Raw genomic sequence first — 17,435 nt, 5'->3', positions numbered from 1 at the left:
GTATGTTTTTTCTCTGAGTACTAAGGGCTTTGTGTTAGAAAACGAAACAATGTTTAAATATCTGGTTTAATATGTTGTGCAGCATTCACTTATATGGGGACATGGTTATAAACTAAACCAGTTGTTCATGGAGTCTGCACCGTTTTCACGCCCAATTCCTCAAAGGGTGTGATTTGAGATTTCTTACCTAGAATTGTATATACACAGTAGAAGTCCAAACAGCTCACCCGGCTTCTGGTTGTTGCATTTAAAATATTTTTTAGGGAACCCCTGCCTGTCAAATGGATGTCTATTAGTAGGTGAAGAGCGAGTACCCCATGCATTTATGAGATGTATTCTGCCGTTCCTTTCTAAACTTCGATGGTCGGTAGTGTTGAGAGGCAGCACAGAGGCCTGTGGTTGATAGGGGCCACGGGTTGTTCGAGCTGTAGCTTTCTGCGTGTCCAAGACGGCCATGCTTCCATCGAACACAGCTTTTATTTGAAACCGCTAATATTCACAGCCGTAACTTCTTTCACAAGTGACGGTGACCTTTTCTCCTCAATGGATGGATCATGACCAGGTCTATGAATATATGTAGATTGTTGTGCTCTGTTCCACAAGTGGCTTAAAAACGTGGACTTCCAGGGTAGTCCTATGCATTTGTAAAGGCCCATTTAAAGGCAATGGAACAAATCTGTTAAGTGTGGACACACCTTAAACCACAAGACCCTGCTAAGATTTTTCTTGGCCTGGTGATTTGAGTCATGGTTGTGCATAATTTCATGCAGTGATTTGGGGGAACCTCTTCATTTTATATAAAGATATCATTGGTCGCTCTAATGACTTATGTGGCGCGTGTGTGTGTGTGTGTGTGTGTGTATATATTTATCTCCCTCGATCAAATGCCAATAAAGTAATTTGGGAAATACCTTTGTCTTCATGTCGAATTCCGGTGTGGAAAGAAAAGCGCTGGTTTTTGTTTGGAGGTGTGTGTGTGTGTGTGTGTGTGTGTGTATATATATATATATATATATATATATATATATATATATTACCTACTGGCGGTCGCCAGTAGGTAGTTATAGTTAGGACCACGTTTCCATAGGAAATCCGCAACATTCTATTTTGAATAACTTTTGCGCCGGTCGACGAATCCTCGTGAATTTTTCAAAATAGGTGGGGCGCTACGCTCCGCTCCTACCCTGAAAGTCTCAGGGGGATTCGTCAAGTGGGGGCTGAGATAAAAGGGGGGTCCCAAAACGCGTTTTTCCGATGCATTTTTCCATAGGACCTTTAGACACAGCTACAGCCCGAACGGCTGAACAGAATTACTTGAAATTTGGCAGAGAGGTAGTCCTCAGGTCAAGGAAGTGCCTTTTGTAGGTTTGGTGTAAATCTGTTCAGTAGATTCTGAGAAAATAGCCTTTAAATCAATATATATATCTGAGCCAGCTTACGGTGCGCTTACCGTACGGTGACGTGCGCGAGCGCGATTCTGATTGGCTCTTAGATCTTAGTAAACATTCGAATCGGCCGAAACCAGGAAGCGGCGGCCGCCATTTACTCTCTCGCACTCTGAGTGGGGCAGCATAAATGAAGCCCAAAAATGTGTAAAGGGGCAGTATATTGAGATAATAATCACCCAGCAATGATATACGGGCCCCCAAACAACCCACAAGGCCCCAAAAAAATTTTTTTTTTTTTTCGAAAAATCGCCGATTACGCTTACCGTACGTGTACGGTAAAAAAATTTTTTTAAAAAAAAAAGTATCCACACTCTCCCCACCCCATGTGCAAATGGTGCCCGAAGGGCACCATTTGTGCATGGCTTATCAATCAAATGAAAACAATAAACAAAACATTTCACAACGATGCGCATAATGGCACTAACTGCGTAAAGTGGGCGGCACGGAACGAACTGCGTTAACTGGGCACGCACGCCACGAATGGCGTAAAGTAAGTTAGCATTTAAAAAAATGTACAAATTCACTGAAAAAACCATAGGTTTCACACACGTTCTAGTTAGGAATTAGCATTTAAAAAACCTTGCAAATTCACTGAAAAAACCATAGGTTTCACACATGTTATAGTTAGCTGTAGATTTTACTGAAAACAATGAAATTCCCCCGTTATAGTTACTGTAGGCAACTATAACCCACGCGACCGTAATCCTCTGCTGATGACATATGTGTCTTTATGAAAAAAAAATATTTGTAATATATGTATAGCTAAAATTTAATGGAAGAAGACATGGGCAAATAAGTGTCTAAATACAGTATTAGCATCAGCAGAGGATTGCGGTCGCGTGAGTTATAGTTGCCTACAGTAACTATAACGGGGGAATTTCATTGGTTTTTTATCAGTAAAATCTACAGCTAACTATAACATGTGTGAAACCTATGGTTTTTTCAGTGAATTTGCAAGGTTTTTTAAATGCTAATTCCTAACTAGAACGTGTGTGAAACCTATGGTTTTTTCAGTGAATATATATATGGACACTGATGCAATTTTGTGAGCAGAAAACCATAAACATTTACACTTTTAACCTATCATTTTGCTAAACAGACATCCATATTATAAAACCGCTTTTGTTTAGCTACAGCCTGCATTGATTTTTAAATAGTCAAAATTGTGACATTTTGTTTTACCATCTGCTTATGACATCATGCATGTGACCTCCAGGTTTTTAAGCCGTAGGGAAATGCATGTTAATCATATAGTTTCTTATGAAACTACATATTCCGGGTCTTTTTCTTAATCGTTATCTTATGACTCATCGTAATTGAGATAACATTTAGAAACAAACGAGCATTTGATTTTAATTCTAGAGTCACAAGAACCTCATCACAGTCTTAAGTGACCACACTACATGAATCTTTTAATCCGAACACAATCTGGAAGAACACAATCTTTTTTCACAGCACCCATGCAGGTTCCCGTCCTAGTTACAGCAGAGTCTGCATTGTTAGAAGTAGCAGAGTTCATCAAGATGAATCTGGGCCTAGGGCTACTGCTGTTCTAGTAGCATTAGACTTGTCCGCGGCCTTTGACACAGTATCCCATCCGATTGTCTTGGAACTGGGGAGCATGGAAAGTAGAGGATCAAACCGCCCACCAACGTTATTTGACCTGTACATGCTTCCCCTTGCCTATATTATTAAATCGTATGGCTTTAATTTGATATCCTATATGCGGATGCCACACAGCTTATCTTCTACTTTTAAAGGAACAACGAGAAGGTCACAGGGTTTTATGGATTTTTGTATGTCAGTGGCTGAAAAGGAGCAGCTTAAAGCTTAACTTTGAAAAGTTGTACATTTTGTATTTCAGCAGGCCCTCTTCTGCTTGGTCCAACACTTGGTGGCCTAGGGAATTGGAGGCAGCGCCTAACCTGACTGCTATTCTTAGAAACAGGGGAATTACATTTGACAAAGAATTGGCTTTCTGCCCTCAAGTTTTAGCTGTCACTGCTGCATGTTTTGCTCAGCTACGGCTGCTAAAGCAAATCTTATAAATCGTTCTGGATTATATTCTCAAATCGATTATTCAATATGTTAATTACAGCAAGGTTGAACTATGCTAACGCCATGTATTTCGGACTTCTTTTCACCCTGGTCTGATGTTTACAGATCGTCCAGAATGCAGTGGCTAGATCAGGGTCTCCAACGAGTAGCTCGGGAGCTACTGGTAGCTCGCCAGTACCTTCAAAGTAGCTCTCTGAGGTGAAGTCAAGCCCAGTATCAATTTCAGAGAGTAGGTGCCTATTAAAGAAGGCAGCACTGATCATCTCAAGACACTAAGAGTGAAAGCCAGCCAAACTTATCACAGTAACTCATACTAACACTCAAACACACACTGTGCCGGCTTATAGGACCTGCTACCTGACAGTCTGTATCCAATCTCAATATAATTAAGCCACAATGAGATTGACCATGTTGTAGTCCCTCCTTTATCAGTCACAACATGTGTGCGAACAGTGCACCATCAAAAAAGTATGGCAGCAGTAGCCTGAACTGTAATCAGTGCTGACCCACCAAAGTGCAGGACTGCAGGAGTCAGAGTGAAAATGTGTCGGTTAGATGCATGATCAGCTCAAGACCCGAGGAGAACAAGGTATGATCCAGTCCAGAGAAAATTAAGAGATTCATCAATATTTGTGTGTGCCCATAATAAACACTATTGCTTCCTGAAACTATGCCTGGTGCCAAGAACCGCCAAATATATATGCTAGCCCCATCATAAGAGTTATAGTTGGCATTATTGTGTCCATTCCTGACATAATAGTGCCAGTGGCATAATAATGGTCATCCTTGACTATTTTAGTATTTTTGGTCTAGTTGTGGTATGCTGGCAGCCATCATAGACCTACTCTGAGCATGACTGGCCTATATGTACCTATTCCTGGCATATTAATGGTCATGACTGATATTTGGTCTTATCCCTGATCCTTCTGGTTTCCAGCCTTGGCACAACTGTGGCCCTAGTATAATGGTGGGCATTACTGGCATAATCCAGGCATCCGTTGTGCTATGGTGAACATCCATTATGATATAATGGGGTAACCCTCAATTGTCCAAGGACCTGGGTAACGATTGGTATAGGAAACAATGGTCCTAGACTTCTTTAAAGCTACAAATCAGTTATGAAAAACATTCATTAGTCAAAGGGCATCCTGTACATATGGAATTAGCATTGTATCATTAATGTACCACCATTTTCTTTACAATGCAAACAAGTATATCCTCAAAGGCACAAAATATCTCTCCAATAGTGACTGTTTATTATTTAGTTACTTTTATAACAGATCACCATATTCAATGCCCCAAACTGAGAAAGAGGTTGTACCAAGGGGAGTGTGAAAAAGGAAAGTGCTCGTGAGGTAGGACAGATATAAAGAATGGGAATCCAAAAGGCAAATTCAATAACCAATCAATTACACATTCCGGTATCCTTATTAAACTTTTGAGGATATACTTGTGTGCATTGTAAAGAAAATGGTTGTACATTAATGATACAATGCTAATTCTATATGTACTGGATGCTCTTTGACTAATGAATGTTTTTCATAACTGAATTGTAGCTTTAAAGAAGTCTAGGACTATTGTTTCCTATACCAATGGCATATGACTGTAATACCTGGGAATTCAAAGCCGTCTGTCCATATGAAGCATTTGTACATGGGAGTACATGATGATGACAAGTTGATGTTTTGAGACTGTGCATTTCTCAAAAACGGATATTTTAAAGGCAGTTTTAGTTTTCAAAAATGGGGTTTCTTCTGGAAAATTGAGTTTGTTTGCCCACAGTGGAAAGTAGTATTAGATAGAAAAATGTGCATTTTCAGAAACTGGTGAATGATAATTCAAGCTGGGCTGGGGAGAAGTACTGCTGTGGTTATGTCCTTTGTGCCACTGGGCATGTCAAGATTTTAATGTTACTTCATAAGTCAAGGGGAGGCATTTAATATTGAAGAACTTTTTCCCAGCATTTCTGCTGGTAACCGCACTTGGTATACTTGGGTGGTAACTACTGAAAATCTTGCTTTGGGTGGTCATAGTGTAGTCACTATTTTGCAGGTATAAATTTGCTAGTAGCTCGGGAAGACTTTCCTTGAGCAGAAGTAGCTCTCACTACAGAAAAGGTTGGAGACCCCTGCTTAACTTGCAAGAACCTCCGAAGACAGCCAATCAGTCCCTCCCAATCCCACCCCCAGATGAGACATTTACATTGGCTGCCAGCACAAAAGTGCATTTAATGCAATTGCTTGATGATAACTCTCTGAGCATAGTATAATAGGGTCCTGACATTATCTCCCAGAGAGCATACTGCAATTCTAGAATCTTCTATTGCTTAAAGTGCTGAAGTGAAGGAACCCCTTCATATTATATTAAATATGTCATTGGTCGCTCTAGTGATTTCTACAGCACTTGCGCATGTGTCTGTATATATGTGTGTACAGACACTGATGCAATTTTGTGAGCTGAAACCCATGAACATTTAGACTTTAAACCTATCATTTTCATAAACAGACACCAATATTATTATAAAACAACTTTTTTGAGCTACAGTCCAGGTTGTCATACATTGTTGCCAGTATATGCGTCGCTCATGAAAGGGAGGATGCTCGTTTATGGTCCTTGCCCTGAACCTTTGGACCGATCTACTGGTCTCGCTCAGATTCATCAATTCAGAAGCAAGCTTCAAAAAAGAGTTAAAACATTTTTTATTTTTCATTTGGGTTAATCAATGGCTCCAGAGGACCCGCCATACTATAGCGCTAGGTCGCCCCGTCCGGGCACCTGGTACATGGTATAAGTGTTATTTAATTTATTCATGATACAGAGTGTCTATTTTCTGTTTAAGTTGTACAGAAGTACTAATTATTTGTTTTCCATGGATGTGAGCTAACATCTTAGTATTGTGATTTGGAGTCATAGAAGTTGAAGACTTTTGCTGCCTGTGAAAAAAACTGACAGGCCACGGGCGAGATGTTCACCTACTTGGCACAGGATGGTTTAGCAGAAATTAGTACTAACGTTTTGCTTCTTCACTTTTAGTGAACATAGCGGTGAGGGCCATAGCCCTGCAAGTGGCAACAGTGGAGGAACATTAGAGAAACGTAGGTTGCAGAGGCCTCGAGGATCCACATAAGTATAGAAGGGAGTCTGGGGAGATCAGGTACATACTGTTTCTCACTTGCAGACCTTTTCAGACTAACCCAAGGAGTACATTTATGTGGATGGTCTGGAGATGTCTGAAACCTAATTAATAGACAACCGATCTTGGAAGTGGAGTATTGGGATTTATCTGAATTAGAGCTTCAGCTACTACAGTTAATGCAGGATACTGTTTCAATTACGGACAATGTATTTTGAGACCTCTTTACTGCCCTACCATTAACCAGTGTTACAGCAAACAAATGATGGACGGAATGCTGACAATGCAAACATTCTCCCCCAGTCAAAAGATCTGGGTTAAATCCATCGTTCTTTTGCCCACTATGCCACCCCAGACGTGGGTCCTGGGCTGTGCCACTGGAATCAAGCTATCCTGGCTGAAGAGGGGTGAAACCCAGAAACCGGTCCTAGGATGCTTGTTTCCGGTCCAGGGAGGACCTGGCTTGGCAGTTCGGGCTGGACTGTTCCCATGAGGCACAGGGTCAAGGCTGATTTGCATATGGCCAGGTCTAAACTGGGGTGGCATGGTGAGCAAAAGAATGATGGATTTAACCCAAATCTCTTGACTGAATGTTATGATGTGTTATACATTCCGTCCATCAATTGTGTCTTTTGCTACCATTAACCAGAGAATAATTTTCAAGATGTTATTCCTTATTCTTGAGTCTATTTGTAGATCTTCTTTCTCCTGCAGGAAAAATCTTTAACATTTCAGGCGTAAATATCTGTATGGTAGCTCTTTCTAGCTAACAAATGCTTACTTGAGGTCCCTTTTTTTCCGTAAAAGCAGTGTAGAAGACCCATATCTGTAGTCAACCCTTCCCTATGGATTCTTTTTTATTAGAGACTGGTCATGGATGTGCTGCGACTTGGATGAGGCCTAAAAAAGGGAGAGGTTTGAATGTTTTCCTAAGACAGAGCTGTCTGCTACAAGACCATATGTTTTCGAATAGCAGGCTTAGACACCACTTTTTGATTACCATTGTTTGGCTTTATTGTTCGCTCTCATTTCCTTGCTTCTTATTGGTCAGCTCCAGTAGGCTTCCTTACTTGTCGTGTTTGTTTGTTCCTCCCCTGCAGCATGGCTGTATTACTTGTGTCCTTCCACTGCTCATTTTTTTGGTGCTACTTTTTTCTTTGCACTTAAGCACTCGAAGAGAGTGCATGTTTTTCACGTGCCTCCCTTGTGTATGTATTTTCACCACCATGTTCCTCCTGCCTGAGGACCCTCCACTGTCCACCTGCTTGACCCCGGTACCTCTCTTGCATCATCTGTTGTCCGTCTACTTGCCCCCAGTGCCTCCCTCTCACTGGCCATGGTCTGTGTGCTTGCTTCAAGCACCTCCCTTCAACCCTATGTTGTCAGTATTGTCCCCCCAGCCGGCCTCCCTCGGTTGTCCATGGTGCACTGTTGTCTGTGTTACCCCCTCTGTTGTCAGTGTTGCCCCAGACTTAAAAAAAGCGATGTGATGTAAAAACTGCAGTCTGCACCATAGTGCCTTTTTTCCCCACACCCTCAGTTGTCCATGTTGATCCTCCACCCCACCTCTGTTACCGCCCGCAATAAAAAAGTGCTATGACCAGACACAGCTGCTACATCATAGCGCTTCCCCCCCCACAATCTGCGTTGTCTGTGTAACCCCACACACCCATCCTCCAACTGTGTTGCCTCCTGCCCCACCCTCCCGCCAGCAACAAAAAGTAAAGAGTAAAAAACACGAACTCGGCCAGAGCAGGCTGGCCCCATCATATCGCGTTATTTATTTTTCAGCCATGCTGCACAGCAGCTGTACAACATGGCGACATACCTAAAAACATTGACGAAGCCTCTTGAAAGTGAGACCTATTGGCTTTGCCAATGCTTGCCTGTATAAGGTGTTGCACTGAAGCATTCTCCCTGCCTAGACCACTTTGCACCCTCCCCAGTTTACTGCAGTATGGCTGAGGTAGGCCGAGACTAGCACCCCATTCATGTGTCTGGAGCATCTCCCCTTTTTCCCTCCTCTCCTCCATCAACACTTCTGGAATAGGACTTTCATGAGAGTACTTAAGAAGTAAAAGTGGGACCTGTGGGAACCGCGTAGAGCATGCACCTCAGACTGACTAGACGCGCAGAGCTGGGGAGTCTTTTTTGTCTCCTTTTGGGCCCTCTGTGGCTCCTCTATTCGACTTTACATCTGCTGTTCCCCTTTATTACCAGATCAAGACCTTTCTTCATTAGTAAAGATACTTGTTTATAGCTCTGAGAACTGCAGCTAACAGTTTTCATAACCCCTCATCGCCCCGACGTGACAGCCTTGGAAAAACAGATTCTTTTTACAGATTTAACCTTACACTAGTTCAAACGTGTAAAACAAGGCTGTTTTCCTTCAAAATAAATGTTTCACAACAAGACCTGAATTAGACAAAATGTATCTTCCTCCAATAAACAGCTTGACGGTTCGAATGCAAAAGTATGTTTAAACTGCAAACAAAAATTATTTAAGTAATTCTAAAAATGTTATCTTAAAAGAGAGATCAATTAATTAGAAGGCAGCAGTTTTGAACAATTAAGATGTCATATTACTCTTTTGTATACTCTGGGAGATCCCACTGGGAACGGCACAGCATACACCTGCTGGTGGTAGCTGTGCACAAGGGCAACGCCTGTCACTTGGGGGTTCCAAGTTGCGCCACAGACCACGCCGGCGCCGCTCGGAACCCTTTCGTGAAAAACTTCCCGTTCTTCACAGTTCTGCGCGTTGTTCGCCCTCTCAGACGTCTCCACTTTGCTTCATGGAAGGAGCAGGGTGTGGGCATCATGAGACCACCGAGCAAGCTGTGGTCACGAGCGTCGCAGGCGATGGCCATGTGATCTGGAAACGAACAAGTCCTGTGCGGTTGGAGTCCAGTTCGAGTCTCGCGCGCTCCGCTGTGGTGCCAGTTGATTGAAATCATCTGCAGCTTTGTAGGAAATACAGTTTGGAAAAGGGCCACGAGACAGGAGGCATGACGTGAAGAGCCCTTTGAATATTAGAATGAAGCCGGCCCCCAGCCTGTGGCCTGGCGTTTTTGGTGAACATGAAGCAGAAGTGTTTGTAGGGTTGGGAACTACAAGTATCAAGTGTTGCCCCCCAATTAGTGGATAATGGGAGGTAGAGGTGAGCATCAGCAGGTTGCCCCTCCGCCTACCCATGCACCAGCCTTGAGGGCCACGCTCCCTGGATGTGGGTTACATACTTGTCATCCGGGAGGATGCACCGAGCACTTGCTCTCCAGAAGCTGGCAAGTAAGTGGCTCCGTATCTCGTGATGGCCTCGCCCAGTCCTGTGTATTTCTTTTTTTTACGTTAACTGGCAGCAAACCCATGATTCTAATGGGGTGAAGCAAAACTGCTGGACAAGCCTGCAACCTAAGTGGCCTTGCTTATTGCACCCAAACTGCCAAGCGAACACTTCACAGTAACCTTCTTTTCCTCATGACCCCAATTGTGTGTTTCTGATCAACTGTCCTTTGCAGCTTTCGAACCTAGCCATCATACTGAATACCATTCAGGATGAAATTCAATTCCGGGCCAACATTTAACCCGGAAGCCTCCTTTGACTCTCACACTTTACACAGTTACTATTCCTATGCATGCAGATGGCACGCAATGGGGCGACCTCGTTGATGCTTGGCTGCCTAAGGTTTCTTTATTAGGTTACCCCTAGGGCGCAAGTCCTACAAAAATTAAGTGGGGGTCTAACTAAGTTAGGCAGTATGCAAGTGACATCACGTCGGGTGACATCGCACATGGCATCACAACGCATGACTTTACAGGAAGTGATATTACAACAAGGGACATCAGATCTTAAGACCTCGCACACTTTTAGCCGGTCTATCATGAGTGCATTTGAGCATATTACTAACATACATGCAAGCACTCCTGATTTGGGCAGAAGCCTCGCGCTTTTGTAAGGTATACCTAAAAGAATGTTGCCTTTTGTCAGCATAAAGCTTCCTTTTCTTAAGGATCGAACAAATTAACTCCGCTGCCAACCTACTCCAACAGGTGTAATATTCCATATGCAGTACATTTCAGTAGATGTGATTGCTTTAGCTGCCTGTGCTCTCCAGAGGTGAGACTGCTCACCTGTGCCAAGAATGCTTGCTCAGCCTTACCCACCACTTAATGTGTCTATAGTAGGCACCCACACTCATTTTAGAAGAATGGTACTCACTTTGTACCTACAGACCATCACCCAAAACAAGATAGAAAGGCAGAAAAGAGAAACCGAGATAGAAAAACAATGTTGAAGGCAAAAAAGGGATGAAAATAAGCAAGTGTAGAGTAGTAAAAGGTTATGGCAACCTTGGCATTCAGCAATAGGACCCTAATCTGCATTTGTTTTTACAAATTGCACACTGCCTCCCAAAATTCTACCTCCATATTTAGCAGCAGACCTCTCTTATGTTCTTATTGATTGCATAACCAGATCTAAACCACCCTCTCATTCAACTGCGCAACCTGACCGCTCACCCTGAAATTGGTACAACCAGAATACACACACAAAGAATGGACCATACATTCCACAGTAAGAGGTATCCGCTGCACATCAAACTAAGTGCGAGCCACTCAGTATTCCTAGGATGAGAAGGAAATGGTGATAATAGTAACTCACAAAAAATGGCACATGCAATTCTAGTCCTAAGTACCACTGTCAAGAAAGTAGTGGCCTTGATAAGGAAATATTGCTAGTTTGCATAGAAAAACTATCCAAGTGGGGAGATGTAGGAACAGTGAGACACCTCAACCGATGTCCAGTAATCCGAATCTGCACTTGAGTACCCTGGCTAAAAAATTGCCTAACCTAGACCATGTTATACTGCCAACATGGTGCACTGGAGACTGTCTACTTGACCTACTTAATTACAGTAACATTGACCTGTAGACTCACCTGTTCACTGCAACCTCACCCTGAAGGAGCCAGCCCTAAGTAAGTACACTATCTTTCATTCCGTCCATAGCAAACTCTGAATTACATCGGTGTCCAGACCTAACACAACAACACAGGATAGTTTGTTGCTATGTTAATACAGTACATCACAAACTTTTGCAGCATCCAACAGTGTAACATCTTGGCAAAATTTAACACCGCCATATCCAGCACTCGTGAATTTCCAGAGCTACAAAAAAGCAACTGGTCTTTCTTTCAAGGAAAACGGTTCTTCAACATTTAGTGACTGGAACTGGTAAATAAAGCACATCATTTAAAATGTTTGGAAATCATTTTTTGTTGTGGTGTGACAGATTTAGATACTTGTGCACACAACTGAAATATTTGGGTCATGGGAGAGTTATCAAGATTATGCAAGGACGTCCTTCTTTGAAAGTGAAAAAATGCTTAGTTGTGGCATCTGTCAACCATCCACGCTCCAACCTCATGTGCCAAGAACAAAAGACAAAGCCGTAACCTTTGATGTAAAACAAGAGAAATAAAGAGATGTCCATCTAATGGCAGAAATTAACAATGTGAAAGCAGAAAACTTGGGATCAATCCCGGCTTCCCAACTAGACCAAATTGTGTGATCCTAGGCAAATTTACCTTTAGTGTTTGATAGGCTGTAATGTTGCCCAATGTATAACAAGAATCTAGGCCACATAGAGGAAGCACTTAACACTTGCTGTTCATGTGGCTTCTGCCTGCCAGCCACACTCTAACCTCATGTGCCAAGAATTATAAACAAAACAATAACCGTTGATGTGAAATAGGAGAAATAAAGATATGTCTATTTAGCGGCTGAATTGCACAAAGTGAATGCAGAAAACCTGTGTTCTGCCCATGCATTCCATATGCCAGTTGGGGGCTGCAATGATGATTGAGGGTGGTTGCCCTGCTGCATCCCTCTATCAAGAAGAGGGACAATGCCCTTTGCGATGCTTTGGCCTGACTGGCCTGTTTCTCTGTATGTGGAGTTAAGACCCCTGTGTGTCAGGAGGGTTGCCAAGGTGAAGTGAGATGGCATTCTCCCTGGAGCATACAGCTGTGAAGGAGTAGCGAGCCATTACCTGTGGAGGAAGAGCAACAATTCAGCTATCTAACAATCCCGGAGGCCCCAAAACCTGCGGCCAGATTCAGGGAGGTTTACCGCATAGATGGAGGTGCATGTGTATGTTTGTCGCCTCTACCATAAGCATCCAGACTTCTGCTCACCACCAGGGTTCAGATGTGTACCAGGGCCTCCGAACCTCCCCTCCATGAGACGAGTAAGACTGAATACAGGGCTTCAGGCCTCGGTGGCAACTGGCTCTGATTAGCACGCTACAGCGCTGAGGCATTTTGATTTTCTCATAGCCATCATGGAAAGTCTTGAACTCAATAGAAGGGCCTAGCTGGAATGCTGCCTCAGATAAATGGGGTATAACCACAATCATTTGACAGGGAAGTGGGACTTGAGAGCTGACTCGGGGAAAGTGAGAGGCAAATTTCTGAAGGTTTTGCGTCGCCGTTGTGCGGCGCATGGGTGACGTAAAACATAAGTCAGATTTATCAAGCCACGCAAGCTCACCTTGTGTGGCCCTGCATTGCTTGCTAAATCGCTGCGTTGCATTACTTTGCCCCAGGGAGACGTTCCATTGGTGGATTGTGGGTGTTTCATTCATCCACTATGGATTTTGTTACTTTCCCGGATTTACCAACAACGGTAAACTTGGCAATGGTTAAAATGCTATTCCTTCCCCCAATTAATGTCGATCTAATCCACCGTAATCAAAGGCAGCACAATACACTGCTCTTAGGTTATTTAAAAAATGTTTTTTACAGAGCCACTTAACTATCCAATGAGGCTAGTTTCTCTCTGAATGTTTGCTGTAGAATGCAGCATCTATGCAAAGAGCAAATAACAAGCAGAAATAAAGATATTTCTCTGTTATGCCAGCCTCCGGTATACTTACCAGTCTGGTATAAACTTATATTTACAAGTCTTTGTAAATGTGGGTTTGCATCAAAATACATAGGTGGATGCCCGGAAACTCGCAAGCACCACCCATGTAACGCCTACCTGACACATAGTAATTGAAGGTAGGGCAAAGTGCTGCCTTGTGTATGTTTTAAAAAAAATGTTATTTTTTTTACACAAAGCCATGCAAAAGGGATTTGTGTGGTACTGTAAATCCCAAAATAGATTTTGCATCCGGTTTGTGCCAGAAAAGTGTGGCAACCCTGATGCAAAATCAGGGCCTCAACTTACACATTTAATAAAAAACAACTCTGCCACAGAGAAATTGTCAATAAGGAGAAACTTGGTAGGAAATCTGTATTGCTTAGTTAGTTGCAAAGTCTGAATTTTAAAATATCTGATGGGGTTAAGGCACCAGCTGCAGAGATCTTTGTGTTCCCAGTAAATCTGAAGGAATAATAATACTGGTAACATAACTCTGTTGGTTAACGCATTTGCTGGAAATATCTGTGTTTTGTCTAGTCCCAGTTTTGACTCAAAGTAGCAGAGAGGTTTAATGTGTCTCCTGCGAAGCACATTGTGTAACATGCAGATGACCGATTTTTAGGTCTCGCCTAGCGTTGCAAAGCACATGCGCTGCTCGCTCTGCGAGAGCGAATGTGATGAGGTGATTTCAGAAGGGGACCTTGAAGCCCCGCCGATCATTTTCATTGGGTCGCGTCAGCGTTTATGCTAAACGCTGGCTTCCCATTGAAAAGGATGCTTCTTAGTTACCGCCCTGTCTCCCTTTTGAACGGCCTATCCGGACTGGGTCGTCAGCCTCACGGCTGTCGTGAAGAAATTTCTTATCTAAAGGGGGCGTGTTATATAAACAAGTCGTGAAGCAAAGGGTCCAGTCCGTATGGGCAAGCCCCAAAAGGAGACAGGGCGGTAGCGTAATGATGACCGTTTCCCCTTTCTTCTGTCTCTTACCCCGAGCTGCTATGAGCAGCCTTGAAACAAAACAAGGACTAAAACTAGAAGAGACTGAGCTGTACGGTTGCCAGTGGCACACAAAAAGGAACTGACTGACTTGGCACCTAAAATTTCCGGCGGAAGAAGAGAGCCAACGGCGCTGGAAGATCTGTGGGCGGTTGAACTCTGCGGCTTTCCCCAGCCCGAGCTGTTCCGTCTGATCTGGCAGCCATGGTTCAGATGGGGGGGGAAAAGTCTGAGAAGGGTCCGGTCCGTTGGCGGAGGCAAGTGATGCGTACATGCGCCTCCGACAGCTGAATCGCTTCCCCCGAGCAGACGTGGTGAAGAGCGCGTTCAATACCAACTCATGGAGCGGGCAGAAGCCTTGAACCAGGAGTGGGCGTGACGGCGCATCCAGCCCGTATCAGCCGGGCCCCAGGTGAGCTCCCTGCAGTGTGCCCGAGAGGGTTCGGTCATCAGCGACTGGGACGTCCCGGCTCCGACCGTGCCCCTGCTGACGCTGAACGCTGCGGCTTCGGTCCCCATCATGTACTCGTGGTCTCCCCTGCAGCAGAACATCATGGTGGAAGACGAGATGGTGCTGCACAACATCCCCTACATGGGGGACGAGGTCCTGGACCAGGACGGCACTTTCATTGAGGAGCTCATCCAGAACTACGACGGGAGGGTGCACGGAGACCGGGAGTGCGGCTTCATCAATGATGAGATGTTTGTGGCGCTGGTCGGCGCCCTCTTGCTGTACAGCGACGACGAGGATGAAGAGGACACCGCTGCAAATGAAGGTCCGGGGGGGTCAGAGTTATCAGGATGGCGTGGGCTTTGACAACACCAGCCACCAGGTACCGAGATTACCGTCTGACAAGATATTCAAAGCCATCTCTTTGCTCTTTCCGGACAAGGGGACGGCAGAGTTGCTGAGGGAGAAGTACAAGGAGTTGATGGTGCAGCAGCCCCCAGGGGCTCCCCCCCCTCCCCACCCCCCGGAGTGCACCCCCAATATCGACGGGCCCAACACCAGGTCTGTGCAGCAGAAGCAGAGCTTGCACTCCTCCCACACGCTGTTCTGCCGGCGCTGCATCAAGTACGACTGCTTCGGAGGAGCCTAGCACGCATCCAAGATGGTCGCGTGAGCACAGGGCTCCCCGGACTCTCGCTGCTCCTCGGAACTTATCCTGGCTTTATCCTGACTTGATTGACGGATTCTTGAAGATGAACGTTGGCTGAACCCTAAACTCTTTTCAGAAACCAAATCGGACCTGGGAGACCTGATCTATGGTGGTTTGAACTTTTGAGGCCCAACTGATGGCTGTGCCCGGTGCGAAGGGGACCTGTGGAGCCGGGGCATAGTTGAACAACGGCATCGGGGTTGTGCCAGCGGCCGTCTCATCACTTTCGGTTTCACTTTTGGATCTCTGAGTGGCTGGACAGCGGAGTTGCTTTGTGCGGCTGGGTTTTCACTCGGCCTTCGCTTCGTGCCTTTGCCTCCGCCTGAAACCAGTGTGCCCATTGACTTTGATCCTCTCGCACCACCGCATTGCGGTCCCTGGTACGGCTCGTGTCTGCTTCGCCTGTGCCACTTTGACGCTTGCTCGGTGGTCCCCTTCGGCGAGCGTGGTTCCACATGGGAGGCAGAGGGGATCCCGAGAGGCGCAAGACCAAGACAACCCTACGTGGGGGACCGGTCTAGACCAACAACATGGACCGCTACACTCATGGTAAAGGGTCCCCTGGGGCGGCCGGCGTTCTCCCGGATGACGCTGGGGGTGTTCCGTCCGCCCCTCCGGATTTGTCACTGCAGGACATCATGGGCGCCATTAACGGCATCAAGGAGACCATCGCTCAGCAGTACGAGGCCTTGGCCCGTAAAATCGACACGGTGGCCATTGATGTTACGCTAATTCGGGCGGATCTCTCTAAGACCAATGAGAGGGTTCAATCGCTGGATTTGCGGACGTCCACCCTTGGTACGGATGTGTCGGACCTGCAGACTGCTCTCGGCGACCTTAAGTCGGCCAACGACCTGATGGCCCGGCGGCTGGAGGACTTCGAGGGACGGGCTCGACGCAATAACATCCGCGTCATAGGTGTTCCGGAGACCTCCGACGATCGCCCGGTGGATCTTATGGTTGAGGAACTCATCCTCACACAGCTTGCCCTCGCTGGCCTGAGTAAGTTCTTTGCCGTGGAACGGGCCCATCGAGTCCCGGGCGGTCGGCCGCGACCGGGAGCTCCCCCGAGGCCTATTGTCGCAAAACGTTTTCACTACAGAGACCGAGATGTGATTCTCCAGGCCTCACGGGTAGATGGCCCGGTCCGATATGAGAACGTTAACTTTTTCCCGGACTTCACCCAACTTGTCCAGAAACAGCGGATGGGTTTCCAGGGGGTGAAGCGCCGTCTCCGGGACCTGGGTTTTAAGTACTCGATGCTTTTTCCTGCCAGGCTCCGAGTGGAATACGAAGACCGGACTACCTTTTTTTGACTGTCCTGCGACCGTGAGTGACTGGCTGGATTCTCTGCCGGACCGGGGTGACCGGCCTGGGCCTTCTGGTGGTACCGAGGGTGGCGGGCCTCCTTCGGAGTGACTTTTGGTCTTTGACTTTGATATTTTGTTTTGTTCGGCTGGGTTCTACTTCTTTTGTACATTTTGTTTAATTATGATCTGTGTTGGGGGCGGGCGGGGACGGGTCCCTTTCCTCCTCCGGGGTCTTTTCGTAGAATGGGGTTTTTAGGGCGACAGGCACACTGCAAGTTGGGGTGGTTTTCTGGACCGCAGGGGTGCAGGGTGGGGGGAGTTGAATTTGGGGGGGGGTTGGTGGGTGGGAGGGGTTGTTTGGATTTGTGTTTTGTGTTTTCAAGGCGAGGTATTGGCTCTGTTTCAGT

General features: G+C 45.5%; 1 protein-coding gene across 2 annotated transcripts in view; it reads left to right on the top strand.

The window, feature by feature from the left end:
- TM7SF3 (transmembrane 7 superfamily member 3) overlaps positions 1–17,435 on the top strand; it is a 213,197-nt gene that overhangs the window by 437 nt on the left and 195,325 nt on the right. The gene's annotated exons all lie outside the window — the stretch shown is intronic.

The sequence above is a fragment of the Triturus cristatus genome, chromosome 4_1 (assembly GCF_964204655.1).
Source record: "Triturus cristatus chromosome 4_1, aTriCri1.1, whole genome shotgun sequence".
Classification (NCBI taxonomy): Eukaryota; Metazoa; Chordata; class Amphibia; order Caudata; family Salamandridae; genus Triturus; species Triturus cristatus.
Note: the sequence above shows the minus strand (reverse complement) of the source record. Positions and strands in the feature narration are given on the sequence as shown.